At 45.8% G+C, this 20,487-nt stretch overlaps 2 protein-coding genes across 19 annotated transcripts in view; one reads left to right on the top strand and one right to left on the bottom strand.

Annotated features, from left to right (window-relative positions):
• LOC142818109 (uncharacterized) overlaps positions 1-20,487 on the top strand; it is a 495,850-nt gene that overhangs the window by 147,408 nt on the left and 327,955 nt on the right. For 8 of the 17 annotated variants that reach the window (XR_012895578.1, XR_012895579.1, XR_012895589.1 and 5 more), the window contains one exon: positions 15,056-15,083. The exons of 8 other annotated variants lie outside the window; for them this stretch is intronic. The gene's annotated coding sequence lies outside the window, so the exon portion shown is untranslated. Of the gene's footprint in view, positions 1-11,110; positions 15,084-20,487 lie in introns of those variants that run through there. One more of the 17 variants, XM_075896454.1, reaches the window with a different exon arrangement.
• LOC119173543 (uncharacterized) overlaps positions 1-20,487 on the bottom strand; it is a 699,991-nt gene that overhangs the window by 394,568 nt on the left and 284,936 nt on the right. The gene's annotated exons all lie outside the window — the stretch shown is intronic.

Genomic DNA, 20,487 nt, shown 5'->3' with positions numbered 1-20,487 from the left:
GATCGTCTGGCGGCCTCAGCGTAAGTGAGAGGGGGGGAGATAGGCGAAAGATGGTATGTGGAAGACAGGGCATCAGAAACTTGCTCTTCGATTGCCTTGCGAAGCGTTGGGGTCAGCGTGTGCACACTGGCCAGAATGTACAGCACAAAAGACAATTGGCGCGCCACTTCTCGGACTAACTGCTGAATTTGCTTCATTAACGTGCTTTATTCGGATGAAACAGCGTTAATTATTAATGCAAATCTAGAACTCGTGTCGAGGTTTGGACTTCGAGTAGAAATGCGCTCTTTTCGCAGCTCGTCAAAACTCTGACAGTGCTGAATAAGCTGGGTGGTGGTTTGCGAGTTTCTGCAACGAGCATGTGGAAGGCGTCGTCCTCGATACCTTTCATGATATGTCGTATTTTGTCAGTGTCAGACATGTGGGAATCTATACGACGGCAGAGGTCCACAATATCCTCAATATACGAGGTAAATATCTCGCCAGAGTGCTGTGCGAGGCCGCGCAAGCGCTGTTCGGCGCGGAGCTTGCGAACAGCCGGTCGGCCAATGACTGCAAAGCGCATCTTGAAGGTAGACAAAGAGGGTATTTCCGCTTTGTGGTTCTTAAATTACAGTTCTGCCACACCCGCGAGATAGAAATGAAGGTAAGTGACCTTGTCTGTGTCATCCCATTTATTGTGGGCGCTTACCGCTTGATACTCAGACAGTCTTCGGCGTCTTGGTCGTTGATCGCATTGAAAATCACCGGATCACGCTGTCGTGGCATTCCGGAGAAGGTGACAGATGGGATTATGATTGCATGTGGCTGGGTCATGTCGTCAGGCATTGACGAGGCGCGGGGTTGAGGTAGATTTTGGGAACAGAGTTCCAGTTTGAGAGAACCAGCACCTCCACTAAATGTAAGAATACTGTTAGACGACACGCTGGGGTGAGCCAACCGTTTAATGGGCCGAACAGCAGCGAGACAGCAGCCAGCGGTTTCAGCGGTAGCTGCCGCAGCACGAGCCTCCGTCACAACAAACGTCTTCTTCGTCGTCTCCAGCAAGCCCGTATTTGTCACTACAATATATATATATATATATTGTAACAGAATAGAAAGTTGGGCGAGTTGGTGTGTATTCATATTCAAAGAAAAGCGGCGCACAAAAAAGACGAAGACAAAGAAGAGAACCACACACAGCGCTGCACTCACAACTGAAAATTTAATCCGAGCAACAAGAATTTATAAAGTAATAGCCGCGCATGACAAGTGAGGTACAACGAGATTAAGTGATACGCTCATCAATAAAAGTGAACTCTCTTTTGTGCAATGTAACCGAGGTCTGGCTTACGCAAGCATCACGTGACTTGTTAATATTGCCACAAGGCAGTAGTGGGATTGGGGCATAAAGCGGTAGAGGGTCCCTGGCTAAAAGAGAAGACTACGAAGTGGATAGAGACTGGTTCCAGCCCGCCAGTGCGCCAGGCATTGTCATCGCGTGTAATCGTTGTAAATATCTGTAAATATACGTTTTCTTGTAAAATTATTGGTGGAGGTGCCGGGGTACGCCTACCTGGCTTTTCCGGCAAACCAACACGGAACTTCGGAGTGGTCGCCACCTTCATTTTTCTGCAATGGCTCAACAGGCCCACCCACAAGAGCAACAGCAGCCGCAGCTGCAGCTGCAGCAGCAGCAGCAGCAGCACCAGCACCAGCACCAGCAGCACCAGCACCAGCACCAGCACCAGCAGCACCAGCACCAGCAGCAGCAGCTGCCTCCTCTGATTCTCCTGCCTCCACGAGACCCCGGAACCTTCTCGGGCACAGGCAAGGACAAGGTGAATGTTGAAGATTGGGTCGCTTTGTACGAGCGCGTGAGCGAATACTATAGGTGGGACCCTACGTTGATGCTGGCCAACGTAGTATTTTACTTGCGGGATACGGCGCTCACCTGGTATGAGACGCATGAGTCGGAGTTGACCAGCTGGAACGTTTGCAAAGTGAAGCTTCTCGAGTTATTCAGCAGGCCAATTGGGCGACAGCAGGCCGCGAGGAAAGACCTGGAATGTCGCGTGCAGACATCGACAGAATCGTATGTATCTTACATACAGGACGTATTGGGCCTCTGTCGAAAGGTGGACGAGAACATGAGCGAAACTGACAAAATCGCTCACATATTCAAGGGAATTGCCGATGACGCGTTCAATCTGTTGATCGTTAAAGATTGCGCCACCGTCGACGCGGTTGTGAAGGAGTGTCAGCGCTTCGAGCACGCCAATAACCGTCGCATAACCCGCCAGTTTGCGCGTCTGCCTAATACTGCAGCCACTTCGACCTGTGAAGACAGCCCCAAGTTCACGCAAGCTACATCGTCCGAATATGTCACCCAAATCGTTCGTCGCGAACTCGAAGCAATGGCTCCTGCAGCCATCGCCTCTGACGGTCCTCAAGACAACGCATCCACCGTCTCCCTCATCCAAGCCGTCGTTCGCCAAGAAATAGCAAATCTCGGCATCACACCTGTTTGCGCTGTTCGCACCACTGAGAGCTCGGCTTCTGTTAACCAGATTCCGGTGTACCCTTCACGCTACCCTTCCCGCTACCGGAACCCTGCTGAATGGAGAACGTCGGATGATAGACCAATCTGCTTTCACTGCTCTCGCGCCGGCCACATTGCACGCTACTGTCGAAATCGTTGGTCATCCAATTCATCTTGGAACACTGGGACATGGCGTCGCTTTGAAGGCAGTTCTCGCCGCTTTTCTACTCCATACGATCCACAGCCTGCTCCTACTAACGTTCAGGGCCGAAGGTTCAGCCGGTCGCCATCACCCCAAGGCCGCCGATCTCTCTCGCCGATGATTTCTCGATCCAGGTCCCCTGCACGACCTGGGCCCTCAACCTCGGGAAACTAGACCATGCAGCTCCCGGAGGTGACGCTGCATTAACGACCCATTCTGCAAATCCTCTGTTGACGATTTCTACACGCCGCAATATTTTGGACCTTTTGGTGGATGACGTTACCGTTACAGCCCTGATAGACACTGGTGCACAAGTTTCAGTCATGAGCGCTGCTCTCTGTACTAAACTGCGAAAAGTGATCACGCCTCCTATTAAGTGTGCAGTAATGCTTGCCGATGAGAGCACATCTGCCGTTCTCGGCATGTGTACCTCTCGCGTATGTATTGCTGGGCGCCAGACCATCGTATTGTTCACCGTGCTTGAGCAGTGCCCACATGACGTGATTCTTGGCCTCGACTTTCTCTCTGCGCACTCCGCCCTTATCGACTGCTCGACAGGTCTTCATCAGTTGGAACTGCCTTTTGACGCCGCTGTTGCCCATGACGCTCAAAGTCGCCTTTGTGCCACCGAGTTCCTGCATCTTCCGCCACAAGCCGCGACTTACGTGCAGCTCGTGTGTGATCCGCCTGTGCGCGATGGTGAATATGTCGTTTCACCTATTACCGACGTTGTGCTAAAGCACTCCATTGCTGTCCCGCACACCGTGGTGAGAGTATGCCACAATCAGACCCATTTGTCTCTTTTGAACTTTGGTTTCTCCACGCATGTGCTGCCTGCTGGTATTAAACTAGGCGTCATGTCGTCGCTGCAAGAGTGTGATATTTCTGAACTGTCGGCTCAGCAACCTACTCCGCATGTCAACTTGCTCACTGCGCCCAACCTGTCAAGCATTGACATTGCCAAAATGATAGCGCCAGATCTTTCACCCTCCGAAGCACAAGACCTCCACCGTCTGTTGACATCCTATGCGGACATATTCGTTCTTGACAACCGCCCTTTAGGCCAGACATCAGTTGTGACCCATCACATCAACACCGGCGATGCCAACCCAATTCATCGCCGCCCTTACCACGTCTCCGCCGCCGAACGCTCTGTCATCCAGAAAGAGGTCGAGAAAATGCTCGCCAAAGGCGTCGTCGAACACTCATCTAGTCCGTGGGCATCCCCGGTAGTGCTTGTCAAGAAGAAGGACAACACATGGCGATTTTGTGTCGACTATAGACATCTCAACAAGGTCACTAAGAAGGACGTTTACCCTTTACCAAGAATAGATGACGCCCTTGACTGCCTTCATGGCGCAAAGTTTTTCTCGTCCATTGACCTTCGATCTGGTTATTGGCAGATCGCTGTTGACCCACGGGACCGAGAAAAAACAGCATTTGTAACCCCCGATGGGTTATATCAATTTAAAGTAATGCCGTTTGGGCTTTGTAATGCGCCGGCCACCTTTGAGCGCATGATGGACTCCCTTCTGCGCGGCTTCAAATGGTCCACTTGCTTATGCTACTTGGATGATATAATTGTTTTTTCACTGACGTTCGCAAGCCATCTAGAGCGACTGTCCAGTATTCTCCAAGTATTTCGCAACGCTGGTCTCCAGCTGAACTCTTCCAAATGCCGTTTCGGCCGTCGCGAAATAACTGTACTTGGTCACCTCGTTAACGCATCTGGGGTACAGCCCGATACGGACAAAATTCGCGCATTGACTCAATTTCCCGTGCCCTCTTCTCATAAGGATGTCCGAAGCTTCCTTGGTTTGTGCTCCTATTTTCGCCGCTTCATCCGAAATTTCGCCGATATTGCGCGGCCTCTCACCGAGCTTCTTAAAAAAGACGTCCCATTTACTTGGAATTCGCCTCAGAGTGCTGCATTTTCGGCGCTCATTGCAGCCCTCACGACTACGTCAATATTAGCCCACTTCGATCAGACTGCCCCGACAGAAGTTCGTACGGACGCGAGTGGCCACGGAATTGGTGCTCTTTTAGCTCAGCGTCAGCATGGACGTGACTGTGTCATCGCCTACGCCAGCCGCCTTTTATCCCCTGCCGAGAGGAACTATTCAATCACCGAAAGAGAGTGTCTTGCTCTTGTTTGGGCTGTCGCTAAATTTCGCCCGTACCTCTTCGGCCGCAGTTTTACTGTTGTAACTGATCACCATGCACTCTGCTGGCTTTCCTCGCTAAAGGATCCCACGGGACGTCTCTGTCGTTGGTCTCTACGCCTCCAACAATACACCTTCTCGGTCGTGTATAAATCTGGTCACCTCCATCAAGACGCCGACTGCCTGTCACGGTATCCAGTGGATCCACCAGACGCCACAGAGAGAGCTACGGAGGCTTGCGTCTTATCAATATCAGACTTTCTTGGTATCGCTTCTGAGCAACGCCGCGACCCGGATTTACTTCCCATCATAGAAAGCCTGAGTTCCGCTACTCCACCCATTTCTCTGAACTTGTATTTCCTTCATGAAGGAGTTCTCTACCGCCACAACATGCGCCCTAACGGCCCTGACCGCCTTCTCGTCGTGCCTTCCCATTTGCGTGTAGATGTTCTCCGACAGCTTCACGATGAACCTGCCGCTGGTCACCTGGGAGTCACTCGCACTTATGATCGCGTCCGGCGCCGTTTTTTCTTGCCACGCCTATATCGCTCTGTGCAAAAGTATGTTGCCAGCTGCGACCTTTGTCAACGTCGAAAACAACCAACATCGCTTCCAGCTGGCCTTCTTAACCCTATTGAGATCCCTGCTGAACCATTCTACCGCGTAGGGCTCGACCTTCTCGGGCCATTTCCCACTTCTGCATCCGGGAACAAATGAGTTGCCATGGCGACCGACTACGCGACACGTTATGCGATCACCCGCGCTCTTCCAACCAGCTGCGCTACCGATGTCGCCGACTTTCTGCTAAATGACATCATATTGCATCACGGCGCTCCTCGACAGCTCGTTACTGACCAAGGCCGATACTTTTTATATCGCGTCGTCCAGGATATCGTACGTTCCTGTTCCCACGAACCACAAGTTCACAACGGCATACCATCCACAAACTAATGGACTTACAGAGCGCCTGAATCGCACTATCACGGACATGTTGTCAATGTATGTTTCTCCAGACCACCGTGACTGGGACGCAACGTTACCCTACGTCACCTTCGCTTACAACTCCTCCAGACTTGACACCGCAGGCTATTCCCCGTTCTACCTTCTTTATGGACGGGAACCCTCTCTGCCTCTTGATACACTCCTTCCCGCTGGTTCAAGCTCCCCTGTCACATACGTCCGCGATGCCATAGAGCGAGCCGACGCAGCACGACAGATTGCCCGAGAACGACTCATGCTTTCTCAAGCCTCTCAGAAAGATCGATACGATCGTCACCACCGTGAAGTTTCGTATGCACCGGGTTCTCTCGTACTCTTGTGGACCCCATGTCGTCACATGGACCTCTCCGAAAAACTTTTATTTCGCTATGACGGACCATACAAAGTCCTTCGCAGGATCAGCAACCTCACCTACGAGATACAGCGAGTCGTCGACGAAGCGCACTCAATGCCACCACCATCCACTGTTGTGCACGTCGTAAGACTGAAGCCTTATGTGTCACCCAACACTCCCCTTTCGTGACAAGCGCCGGGTCGGCGCTTTAACGCCGCGGGGTAGTGCCACAAGGCAGTAGTGGGATTGGGGCATAAAGCGGTAGAGGGTCCCTGGCTAAAAGAGAAGACTACGAAGTGGATAGAGACTGGTTCCAGCCCGCCAGTGCGCCAGGCATTGTCATCGCGTGTAATCGTTGTAAATATCTGTAAATATACGTTTTCTTGTAAGAATATGATAAGCTTCAGACACCTCACGGGTGAATTGATCGTGGTGCTTAAAAATAATAACAGTGTTAGACAGAAGAGGTGTGCACCCACGCGTGGAACAATGCGACGCTAAATGGGAAGGCGTGCCGTTATGCAAAGAGAGATAGTGCTCCCGCAACCTTTTATTGATACAGCGGCCCGTCTGTCCCACATAATGAAGGCCACAAGATGGTGTACCGCATTCTTTTATCTTGATCCAGCACCATGCGATAGATAGATAGATAGATAGATAGATAGATAGATAGATAGATAGATAGATAGATAGATAGATAGATAGATAGATAGATAGATAGATAGATAGATAGACAGACAGATAGATAGATAGATAGATAGATAGATAGATAGATAGATAGATAGATAGATAGATAGATAGATAGATAGATAGATAGATAGATAGATAGATAGATAGATAGATAGACAGACAGACAGACAGACAGACAGACAGACAGACAGACAGACAGATAGATAGATAGATAGATAGATAGATAGATAGATAGATAGATAGATAGATAGATAGATAGATAGATAGATAGATAGATAGATAGATAGATAGATAGATAGATAGATAGATAGATAGATAGATAGATAGATAGATAGATAGATAGATAGATAGATAGATAGATAGATAGATAGATAGATAGATAGATAGATAGATCCGCCCAAAGTCACTGAAGTTCGCTAAGAAATGCTTCGCATCTAAAAGCTGCCGCGTACAACAGCGCGGCGCCTCACCTCGGTATGCCGCCATAGCAGACGATGCACCGAGAGTAGCGCAATATCTGAATGCAGCGCTGCAAGTGCTCGCGACCGCCGTTCGGCCCATCCTCTTCCATTGGCAGGGATACGGAGCTTTGAAACGGTTCATTCTAGTAATGTTGCTATATACTACCATTTAGAGAAGGGAAACTGTCCCTTTGTCAAGGCAACAGAAACAAGCGTTGCGGTGGCGCATGGCCTCCGAGGTGGCAGGCGCGCAGTGTCCACCATGCTTTGCCATCTTGGAGGCCATTTTCGGCTTTATGAACTAACTTATCCGACCTAGAAATGGAGCTGCTAAGACTGTCATCATTATTGTGCTGAAGAAATAGGGCAGCTGCATTAGTAGCGGGTGCGGGGGTCACGGTGCACGCCCGCCGGTTAAAAGGCGATGCTTCTGTTGCCGGGTAGTATTCAAGTGCACGGCAGCCTAACTGCGATAAATATTTCTGCTATGTCGCCAGGTGACTGAGAGGCCTCAACTAGCAAAAAAAAACAAGCCAAGCATGCAAGCTCGCATTGTTTATTGACAATCGTGAGTGCAGCAGTATAAATGTAAACAAAAAACACTTGAGAATTACTAAGCTGACCAATACATACCAAAAACCATAATAGTTTTAAGCTTAACCAAATCACCCGCTGAACTTGTGCAACTTTGGCTCTTGTCTCGTGCAGTGAGACAACCGTATTTAAGCTGGGTATAGTACTGTGCTAACTACTGTCTTTCTCTCTAAACTTGGCCTCAAATGATTCAGTGTCATTGACATTACCCTCAACTGCAATGTGATATTTTGATAACACGTTGGCTAGAGGCTCATAGTGCTAAAAAATGAAACTACACTGCTGTATTAGATAATGCTGTATTAAGTATTACTGTAATACTGTTCTCGTTATTAACAATGCTCTCGGTATGACAACGCGCGTCCGATTATTATACCACGCATTTTGAACAAGTAGATCAACTTTCCATTGTGGTACGCACGTATAGTTAGGAAAACATTATTTATGGGATCAATTTGAAGAGGACACATAGTTTACGTTTCAAAAGAGGTAAGAAAGCTGCTGCGACATACAGTTAGGGTTAGTAACAATTTGCGAATAATGAAAGCGTTAGCCTGAGTAAAACATATCAGCAAGTGAACATACTTTTGAAAGTTGTCATAAATGGTAAGTTTAGAGAATTCAGCTACCCTTGCTCATCCACTGTTGTTCAGCTGACACATGAGATAGATGATACCTTTGGATGTCCCTAAAGGCACCAATATTTATAAATAAAGGATGCACCTGCAGACAGCACTCACAATACACTGCTGATGCGCGTACGGTGAGGACATACTATACACGAGTATACTAGACAGCTAGAAAGTGCTGCAAGTCAAGGCGACAATGTTGGGAAAATAGGCAAGAAATATTGATTTCATTCCAGTTTGTATAGTCAACTTTTCTACGATGGTTATTCATGAAGTACGGGTCATTTCCTAATTGTTTGATATTTCCACTTCAATTCACAGCACACTCAGTTAATTATTCATGAAAGTAGTGAAATGAGTGTTCTGGCTCCGTAGTCATCTGGCTTTCAGGAACTGAAAATCACAACGTTTGCGAAAAGTGTTGCTCTTGCGTGCTGTGGGGTTCACGCTGTAATCACAATTTTGCGTGCAAAAGAATCACTAGCTACTCCAATCTATGGGGAGTTGTGCGTAGTTTATGGAAAAGCAGTAAGAAGTGAAAAAAATGTCAGAACATTGTGTTGAGACTTCACAAATGGATGCACAAATGGATGCACAAATGTGTATGACAAAAAGTGGAGCGGCAAGCCAACCATCCAGGCCAACGAAACTGTTGAAGTGGACAGGACATTGCAAATATATTGTTACGGGTGAAAGATGTTTATTTTACTGGCGGTATGATCGATAGTTGCAGAAGTCAGGCCTGGCGTAGAACACATTCACGTCTTTTTTCGACTACCCCACTTCGACGAAAGTCCCGTATCATTTCCCCCATTGCAGACGATGCCCACTGGGCGAGTTAATCAGTGTCGTGCGTGGTATGGCTTCAACCGGGTGGCATGTACGACGTCAGTTTTTTGGGAGCGATGGCCAGAAAATGTGGGGTGTGATATCACGTACGTAACATCGCTAAGGCACGACAAAACGACGAAGGTACCTGTAAAACGGGCCAGAAACTTCTCATACAAACCCCTCTTTCGGTATGGAGTCCACAGCCACACCATGTTACCTTCACTGTACGACACATGACGATGTCGCTTATTATAGCGAGCCTTTCAACGGTCTTTGGCTGCGAAAATCGGGAGACGTGCGATGCGCCAAGCCTCCTTTGCGCGACAGTGTCTCTCTGCAAGGGATGGGTTTTCTTGCTCTGAAAACGAGAGAATTGTGTCGAGGGTAGCACGTGGCTTATGAATGTGGAAAAAGTGAAACGGGCTAAAGCCGGTGGTCTCTTGTACCGCATTGTTGTAGGCGTAGGTCATAAACAATAAAACTTCGTCCCAGTTTTAATGCTTGGAATAAACGTACATAGCGAGCATGTTAATGATCGTCCTGTTGACACGCCCAGTCAAACCGTTGGTCTGTGGATGGTATGAAGTGGCGTGACGAAACTGGGAAGCAGACCGGCGAATCAACTCTTCCACGACGTCGGCTACAAACTGCCGGCCATGGTCGCTGATGATGACACAAGGGGGTCAATGCCAGAGGATGATGAGATCTAAGGAAGTCACAAACGTGATCGACTGTTGCGGCAGAGATTGCTGCGGTTTCAGCATACCGGGTGAGGTCGTCTACACAGACTATAATCCTGTGGTTCCCAGTGATAGATCGTGTAAAATGGCCCAACAATTTAATACTGACGACCTCAAAGGGAAAACAAGATGGCGGTACGGGATGGAGAAATCCTGGCGGCGCACTTGTTGGACTCTTGTATTTTTGACAATGATCACAGCTGGACACGTATTTAGCTGTGGCCTGACACATGCGTGGCCAGTAGAAAGGTTTCAGTGTGCGGTGACAGGTCTTGGTGAACCCCATATGCTCAGATGTTGGATCGTCGTGCATAGCTTGCAGCACGTTGAGTCGCAATGATTTGGGGACAACCAAAAGGACGTGAGCCCCCTTTGTTGCGAAATTTCGCTTGTAAAGAATGTCATCTTGCATGACGAACGGGCCCTGATGTGGCTTATCGATGGCGTATGAGAAAAAAGGAGCCAGACTACGGTCTTGGCGTTGTTCTGTACGGAACACTTCCAAATCTGAAAAATGTGAGTCAAGAGTGGCCAGACAGTCGTCTAAATTGTCGGCGTCACATTCAGTCGTGGGAAGGGGAAGTCACGATGGGCAGTCAGCGTCCGCGTGACGGCGGCCACTTTTGAAGCAAACATCAAAGTCATATTCTTGCAAACGGAGCGCCCATCGTGCAAGACGACCGGTTCGATCTCGTAGACAAGTGAGCCAACAAAGTAAGTGGTGGTCTGTGACAATAAAGAATCAGCGGCCATAGATGAATGGGCGAAACTTGTGCACGGCGAAGACAGCTGCCAGACATTTTTTCTCTGTAACAGTGTAATTGCGCTCAGCGTTACTCAAAGAACGGCTCGCGTAGACACTGATATGTTCGGCGGTGCCATGACGCTGAAGTAATACTGCGCCGATACCGATTCCACTAGCGTCACTGTGAACCTCAGTTCTGGCTGATGCGTCGAAATGACGAAGAATAGGCCCAGAAGGGAGTAGAAGCTTCAGCTGAGAAAACGATGACTCACACTCTTTCGTCCACTTGAAGGGTACGTCTTTGTTGAGCAGATGAGTAAGAGGCCCAGCAACATCGGCGAAGCTAGGAAGAAAACGCCGGAAATACGCAAGCAGGCCTAGGAAGGTTCGGAGTTCTCGTGGCGAGCGTGATTGAGGGAAAGCGTTGACCACGGCAATTTTGTGGGGATCATGCCAAACGCCGTGTTTGTCTACGAGATGGCCAAGAACTAGAGTTTCCTGACCACCAAAATGACACTTTTGGGAGTTCAAGGTGAGTGCTGCTTTCTCAAGGCACGTGAGAACGACATCTAGTCGACGATTTTGTTCTTCAAACGTGCGGCCAAAGATTACAACCTCATAAAGATAGCAATGACATAATTCCCATTTTAAGCCACGGATAACTGTGTCGATAAAGCGCTCAAATGTGGCTTGAGCGTTACATAGACCAAATGGCATAACGTTAAATTCAAATAAACCATCTGGAGTTATAAAAGCCGTTTTTTTTATCGGCAGAGTGCATAGGGATTCGCCAACAACCCGATCTTAAGTATACGGAAGAAAAGTACGAAGCAGATAGCAAATGTGGGGAAGCAGATATATGTCTTTTTTTTGCAACTGAGTTGAGCCGCCGGTAATCAACACAGAATCTCCAAGACCAATCCTTTTTTTACAAGTATCACTGGTGCTGCCCAGAGGCTAGACGACTCTTGTATAACTTTTTTAGACAGCATTTCTTCCACCTGCACAGCAATAACTTTACGCCCCGACGGCGATACTCTGTACGGCCTCTGACGAATGGAATGGGCGGAACCAGTATAATTCGCATGACAAGTGCGTGAAGGTGTTGCAGAAACTGTGCGGCTATTGAGGGCGAAATCGAAAACGGATGCATGGCTGGAGAAGATTCGAACTAACGCTTGTCTCTTCTCTGGCGATAACGACTTATTCACCATATCCGTTAGTATATCATCACTAGGACAAGCCGCATCAGTCGCATTTTCCTTTTTTCCTGTCGTTGCTAATGACTGCAATGTTAACGTTGCTCCTGACGTTGAATTCAAACGCAGCCATCCTCATTGCACCAGGAAGTACAATCAGCTCGAAAGAAGAGTTGACCATCCATACCAAGGCTTTGCCACTACTTGCATAAATCATGCAATGCGGCACAACCACACCCTTCTTCGCACAGCCCACTTTGACGAAATTTCCGTATCAATATAAATAACTGGCAGTTAGTGATCTGAAAGATGAAAATACCCTGGTCAGCCTCACTTCAATTTGCCCAATTGTAGGTCATGCCCAGTTTTCACAAAGTTTGTTCAAGCTGTCTTTCAAAAACGCTTCTCAACCAACTCAAGCAGCAAAAGATGCGAAGTGCACGAAGGTTTTTGAACTGATACAGATAAGACAGAGATTATAAGATTTCACATATTTATATACACGTGACGATGCGCGATAGCGTACTTAATTGCAGAAAAAAAAGTGCAGTGGTGCTACCACTCCTCTTCTCTGAAACCGAGAAGGTATGAAGCAATAAGTTTACTTTGTGTAGAAATTGATGGCTACCATTTTTCAACTCAAAAAATAATTTTTCGTGAACGATTTCATAATGCGTGGGCCACAGTCACAGCTGACGTATACTGTGCGAGGCTCATCAAAGTAACAAGCACGTCGATGAATTCGCAAACTTTCATCTGAATTTTATGAAGCGTGGAAGCTTGTGCAAGTTGGTAGGTCATAACTGAATGTAGAAACAGCGCAACCTATAGAAGTAGTTACCTCGTAACTACAGAAGCCTTGTTTCTTCGCTTCCGTAGTTACGAAAAGACTACTTCTAGGTTGCACTGTTCCCACATTCAATTTCATCTGAAATTGTCCTCCTCCTTCGAAACCTGCATGCTTCTACCACAGTCGGAACAAACAGGAAGATCTAAGGCTTTCCTTTGAAACACTGATCACTCGCCCTGCTGCCGTGACCCAGCACCATGCGACTATTTCCTCTTTTTTCACTCAGAAGAGTAGTTTTTATACAACGTTTTGAAGACAGTGAGAAATTCAGGTTCGCCGTTGACAACAGGTTTAGTTCGGAGGTGGCTGTCTTTTAGACAGAAGAACTCAAGAAACTATTGCGGTGATACGAGATGTGAATAGAAGTTAGCGCCAATGATGTAGAAAATTGATGTAGGTTATTACTAAACAATTCCGCCAATAAGAACTTTTGCTATGAATATCTACTTGTTTGGAACCAAAGACCCTTACTTTTTGAATAACGCTCGTAATTTTGTCATTCTTTGCAATAACAGATCAATAAATAGATTTTTTATGCCAATGGTGCATTGTCTTCAAAGACACTGCTCATACAACGGACGACAGCAAAAGATGGATTCACGTTTTGAATATTCACTCCTTCCTAAATGTTAGCTTTACTCTCAACATGGGTGTCATATAAAACTAGGTTTTTCGGCTACGTAGGTCACAGCACTATCACAGAAGTAGCTGTCAGTACACATTCAAATCATCTGCTTGTACAAGCATTGGCCAATGCTGGTCACACCTGTAGAGTGCACTACATAATTGTTCTGGTAAAAATAAACGTAACTTCAAAATCCTTGCCATGTGTGAGTTTTTTTTTATAGAGAACAAATATTATTACGGTAAAATCACGTTTTTAAGAGTTCATTAAAAGTAGAGTTAATACAAAACGACGTCCTGATCCCGGCACAGCCCTGAGTTTTTGTATCAAGGAAGTCTCTCAATAATTTGAATACATTTGTGTACAACGGTCAATTCGAACTGGGAGTGACTTGTTTTTGTTGCTGCTCGCAGTCGTCTGCCCAAATTGATCGCAATATTTACAAAATCAAACCAAACTAAGTTTACTAGAGGTGCAAAACAATGGAACAGCAGCATTTTTAACAGACAAAATTTTAGATGCGGAACTGGAGCCCTTGGGCAAGCTATGAACAATGATCCTGGAGCCGCATTAAAAAAACTCAGAGGAACACAAGCTATTGATTACATTTCTTTTCAATTGTGTTAACTCTGTTATTCAGTAAACATGTTTTGAACACGATATCAACACATGTTTCTACATTAACGCTCACTGCTGGCATGTGCGCTGGTGCTTGTTTTTGGCGTACCAATATTCAGCCAGTTCGGTTTACTGTTACAGCTTCCTGAACAAATTTATTTTTATTTTAAAAATTCACTTGCTACAAATGTGTAGTAGCGCTTTGTTTGCGATGATGAGTCCAGACTTTAGGTCCAGTTCTTTGTATTCTGCCTATGCATTGTGGTGTATTGTCCGTTCATTCTACTGCCCACTCAGTAATTCAACCAATTTCACTCTCCCTCTCCAGTATTGATTAACCAGGTTTCACTTTGTGTGCTATTTCTTTGCTGCTCGATTTCACACACAACAAATTGTTACACAAATGCAACAGTGAAGTACCTTCTATTCGGTACAGTGTGTTATTGAAAATGCCCATTTATATATTTGAGTTTGAGTTTGAGTTTGAGTTTATTCAACCACGTGACAAGTACACGAAAATACACTGTATACGTGGTTTGGTGCGAAGGGAAAAAAGCTGCATTTCACAGCTTGACTGGCCCCTTCACCCAGAAAAAAAAATCTAAACTACAAAAAGTTTAATAAATAGAGCTTAGAACAAATATTTACTATGCTTTATAATTGCCTCAGGCTGTTTCAAGAACACTGCCCAAAATGTCTTCTAGCACGCGTTTTCATTCTCCTACTCTCATCATCAAATGCTATGTATTTCGGAGAAGTGATTCAGAATATGTCGGGCACGTGACCTTTGCAAGACATGACTCGCGTAATGAAAGTATGAGTGCTTGCACTGTTTCTTTTCTTTTTTTTTGACAGTGTCACTCTCTACAAGCAAGGGGTATCGGTAAGCTTTTGTTTCAGCACAACTGGACCTGTACCTGTCATTGCCTTGTAACATATATTAAATTCACAGTAATCTATACTCAGTGCGAAAAACAAAGTGCTGCTATATATGCACTCATATAGGCCCGTTTACTACCTAGTATTATGTGATACTCTGTGGAAGGATTGACACATAGAGTGAAGTACAGTATGTGTACCTCAGCACATGCACTGTCCGAGAAATTAAAAGCCTGCACATTTCTTCTAAACTGAGTAATCCATAAAGGAAGAAACCAAAATATGTGCACCCAATTTAATACAGCTTGAACATACCGGTGACCATCAATGCTTTTCAGTTTAAGGCTTCCATTTGTCCGCCTAGTAAATATTGCTGCGCAATGGCGTTGTCACTATGGCCACTGTTGAGCTTTTTACGGCTTTTGGGGAGCTTGTAAACCAATGGTCTCTGTCTTGTGTGATTTGGTGCGAGGAGGGTAAGACAGAAGTGCCTAAACGAAAATTGGTTTAATGAACAAAGTGTCTTCAACCCTACTTTACGAGGGTTTTGGCCCCTGATATTGCTTTCAGTGATGACACACTTTCCGCTGCTTGTGGTAGGTTCAACGATAATCGATCCGATCGTACGCTGATATCAGTCGTTCCTTCGAGGCTGCGGTAGGGTTTTGTAAGAGGGAAAATGGTCATGGTTCTGGTTGAAGCGTGAACGGATTTAAGATGCATGACTGAGAAGAATTTGTATGGAAAAACTGGATAAGGTATCGTGGACGTAAAAGTGCGATCTTTGTGAATTTCTTTTATTGAATTTCTTTAAAAATCATAGTTATCAAATCGCCCAACTGAATGAAGTATATGATTCAAGCAAATGTAATATGCTCGATTGTAAACTTATGTAAAATGTACAAATGTGCACATGTACTACTAATTGACTTCGCTCTACCACGCATTGAATTTGTGAGCATGCATTGTAGCAGACTCATTTAAAGAAAAAAAAGCTAAAATTGATGCTGTTATATATGATGCGATCTGTGTTGCAAAGTTCAACATTAAAGATATTTTCAGCAAATGTGAGAATGAAATAAGCAAATTTAAACATTAACAAGGTGTACGTCTCATTAGCTGGGCAAGTTGAAAAGCCTTATGAAATGACAAAAACTGTAGCAGAAGCGAAAGAAAAGGACCATGCTTAGATTAAAAGCAGTGCATTTTCACTCACTGGTGCGCACACCTACATTGCGCATTATTATTCCGTTCTCGTCGGCAGCCCTCGAACACTTTGCCGGCGTTGAATTTTAACGCTGGAAGCTGCGCAGCGTGACGCCGGTGAAGTGTCGGAGCTGACGTTTCACAGCCTTTAGACACGTTGGTTCTATCGTAGACACGTTGGTTCTATCGTAGACACGTTGGTTCTATCGTAGTCTGACCCGCAAACTCGCATTAATATATAAAAGCTGATTTGAGACGGAGCTTTGTAATGGCGATCAATAAAGGTATCGCGGCAAAATTTAAACAAATTAACCGTCCGATAGGAAATCGATGCCAATGGGCTGCAGCTGTCCGAGTATGAGAATTATCTCAACAAAATGTTCCAGCCATATTAATAGAACAAAACCAAAAATCCATCCGGAGCATAGACAGAAATATTTTTCGGGGGGGTGGGGTTCAAACAAACTTGACGGGGGGGGGGGGAGAGTTGGGGCACAAGCCTCCGGTTTTTTTTGTGACATCACCATCGGCGGTAGTTTAAACAGACGGTGCACATGTATACCAAGTCATGAGATTCTCCCCTCTCCCCATGTGTACGGTTGTGAAGAGAGTTAGTTAAAGTACTGTAAGAATGATTGATTGATATGTGAGGTTTAACGTCCCAAAACCACCATATGATTATGAGAGACGCCGTAGTGGAGGGATCCAGAAATTTAGACCACCTGAGGTTCTTTAACGTGCACCCAAATCTGAGCAAACGGGCCTAAAGCATTTCCGCTTCCATCGAAATTTCAGCCGCTGCAGCCGGGATTTGATCCCGAGACCTGCGGGTTAGCATCCGATAACCTTAGTCCCTAGACCACGGCAAGAGAGCAGTACTGTAAGGAGTGCTCTAAGTACAGTAAACGACAAGTAGAGTGACAGTTTGGAGCAACAGCCTCTTGCCACACCATTGAATGAACTGGTTTTCGAAGACGCATTATTGCGAATATGCACTCGATTGGAGAAGACATCGTTAATCATTAATCTTTGTTAAGCGTAAATGGCGTAGTCCTCATCGCGATGAAGTGCATTGAACAGGTCAAGGAGGGTTCCGCTTACTACGAAGAATAAGAGGTATACGCAGTGTGCTTGTGTACATTGACGACATTTGGTTTCACTTACTTTGCTGAGCAAATTTCTTACTGTCGATGTCTGTGACTGCACGCCATTGGGATTATTTTTTTATCAATCTCTATACGTCAAGCCACCCCGATGCAGTGGTAGCTTTTAAAGAACTTTTTTTTTACTTTACTGCGGGCATCTAAGAATGTTTGCGATACGCAATAGGTACTTTTTTTGTAAGATATGCTGTAAGTTGGCGACAGCAATTTGCACACGTTACTTTTCGGGCAGATTTTCAGTTGCACTGTGACTATTGCAAGCAATGAAGTGTACCAATTTTAGAGATTTTATTGTGAGCTTTGCGAGGGCCAGGTAATCAATGATGAGTAGTGTTCCCTTCGTCTCAATCCAAAGATCACGTGCGACCGGACTGTTATACTCACAAAAAACTTGGTCGCTGCGCATATGCGCCAAAACACTTAAAAACGCGCAATAAACGGTATGTTATTGTTTTTTTCGTAGCTCTCTTTACTGGGCTCCCTGAAAAGGTGTCTCCATTGTTTGCAAGCGTGCAGCCGACTTTTCCTCTTACCTGAACAGATTCAGAACTGTACAGAATATTTCAACACGCAGCACAAGTGCATTAACGTTTCCAACACTTACACCAGCGTGAACAGGAGCAGCCTCGTACCACACAAGATCTTCAGTGATCTGTTCACCAGTGATGAAGGAATGAACTCCAGAGTTGTTCAGAGCATAGTGCATCATAATTAATTTCTCAGATTGTGTGAACTCTGACGAGAACTGCCAGTGCATGCAAGACGAATTTACTTAAGCTCTAGTTAGCAGCGCTCGTGACTGTTAATTGCCTATTTCAAGAATTCTGTTGCGGGTTGCTTTAATTTCACTACTGCCTTCACTTCCTTCCGTTCGTTAACGTTGGTGCTATTTCCTCACAACGCAATAGCAACTACCAGCCTTTAGTATGAGCGCAATCGTAAACGTGGGACATCTCGCACACAAAGTATGATACTAGGTGAGCGCGACTTTACCAGCACCTGAAGGGAAGCGGAAGAAATGTATACCCGCACATCTTTCCGCTAGACGAGAAACAAGCGCTAGTGTTTAAGGCGGAACTTTACCAACCTACATGTATTGTCGTTAAAGTTCCCGTTTCTCGCATTCTGGGTCACTGCTTGAACATTGCTGAGCTCGTTGCTTCCTAGCAATGCAAAGTCACCCCCTTGAAATACGTTGCCTACCCGTATTGCTTGGTAGTGCGTGTCCTGGGTCGATCAGCGGTCTTCTATTAGATTCGATGGTCAAGCCCAAACGCCGAACAGTATAACACACATGATCATTTCCCGAAACGTGACGCAGCTCTCAGTGTACACCTGACAATGGGCCAAAATGAGAATGCTGCTTGGAAGAGGCAGGCAGCTTCATCGATGTAACGTGTCAGTGGTTGGCGTGGAAGAGCACTCTAGGCTTTCAGTATTTCTGGCCTTTTCTGGACCATATCATACACCACTTCAATGAGCGCTTTAAAATGCATCGGCAACCCTTGGAGATGCTTTCTTCCATTGCGCCACAAAACATTTTTAAATCTGCTAGTCTTCCCAATGCCTCGAAGTTTACTTATGTATACTCGAACACTGTCCCAACTTTAGTATCGCAAGGGGAGTTACCAGTATATGCTGCGAAATAGAAGCCAGAAAATCGAGAAACGCTGAGCATGCCCGCGAAGCAAGCGGTTGAAATTGCTCAGAGGTATTCCTCCCAAACCTGTACTATCTTATAAAGATTCTGGCAACTCTGCCGGTGAGCACAGCTCAAACATAACGCTTTTTTTCACCACTGAGATGCCTAAAGCTGTACGTGAGAGCTACAACACATTAAAAATTGTTTGGCATCGCTCTCTGAACGTCCCTTGTGAAATACAAGTCTGTCCTATAGCGGTAACATAGTCAGCTGCAGCTGAATGCGTGTGTAATATCAACCATTTGCGCCAGCTCAATCAAAGATGAAAGGTAACTTAAGTTATTCTTAGATTGAGATGTTCTGAACAACAGCAAGAACATAGTTGGCAATGATCAATAATTATGTTTATTATCTGATAGGTGAATTCAATGCCAAGGTAGGGAAGAAGCAGGCTGGAGACCCGGCAGTAGGAAATTATGGCATCGGTACAAGAAATTCCAGAAAGTAGCTATTAGTAGAATTCGCAAAAAGCAATAATTTACGGTTCTTGAATACCTTATAACAAAAACGAGGGAACCGTAAGTGGACGTGGAGGAGCCCTAATGACGAAAGAAAGAACGAAGTATACTTCATACTGAGTGCACACCCACGCATTGTGCAGGATGTGGAAGTGCTTGGCAAGGTACGATGCAGGTACCATAGAATGGTACGGTCTCGAATTCGCCTACACTTGAAGAAGGAACGACAGAAGCTGATAGGCAAGAAGTCAATGAATGTGCTAGCCCTTAGAGAGAGAGTACAGGACTTCCGAGTCTCGCTTCAGATAAGGTTCTCGGCTCTTATCGAGGAAACCAGATTAGCGTTGACGCAATGAATGATAATCTGACGAGTATCATTGCGGAGTGTGCAGTGGAAGGTGGAGTTACGGTAGTTGGACAGGACACTGACAAGCTGTCCCAGGAGACGAAGAATCTCAGCAATAAATGTCAAAGCACGGAAACTTCAAACAAAACAGACAAAATAGAACTGACAGAGCTTTCGAAGTTGAATATTAAGCGTTTGGTATTTGATGTAAAAAGGTATAACATAGCGACAATTGAACACGCTCTGAAGAACAGAGGAACCGTCAAAGCAGTGAAGAGAAAACATGGGATAGGCAAAAACCAGATGTATGCACTCAGGGATCAGGAAGGCAAAGTAACTACCAATATGTATAGGGTAGTTAAAATAGCGGAGGAGTTTCACAGAGATCTGTACGGTAGCCAGGACAACCACGACCTTAAGATAAAAACTAGCAGTAACCCAGATGGCATGCCAACAGTAATGATAAAACTCAGAAAAGCCTTGAAGAGAATTCAAGAAGGCACAGCTACTGGTGAGGACCAGGAAACATCAGA

This window comes from Rhipicephalus microplus, chromosome 5, assembly GCF_043290135.1.
Source record: "Rhipicephalus microplus isolate Deutch F79 chromosome 5, USDA_Rmic, whole genome shotgun sequence".
In the NCBI taxonomy this organism is placed as follows: Eukaryota; Metazoa; Arthropoda; class Arachnida; order Ixodida; family Ixodidae; genus Rhipicephalus; species Rhipicephalus microplus.
This window is presented reverse-complemented; position numbering and strand designations above follow the sequence as displayed.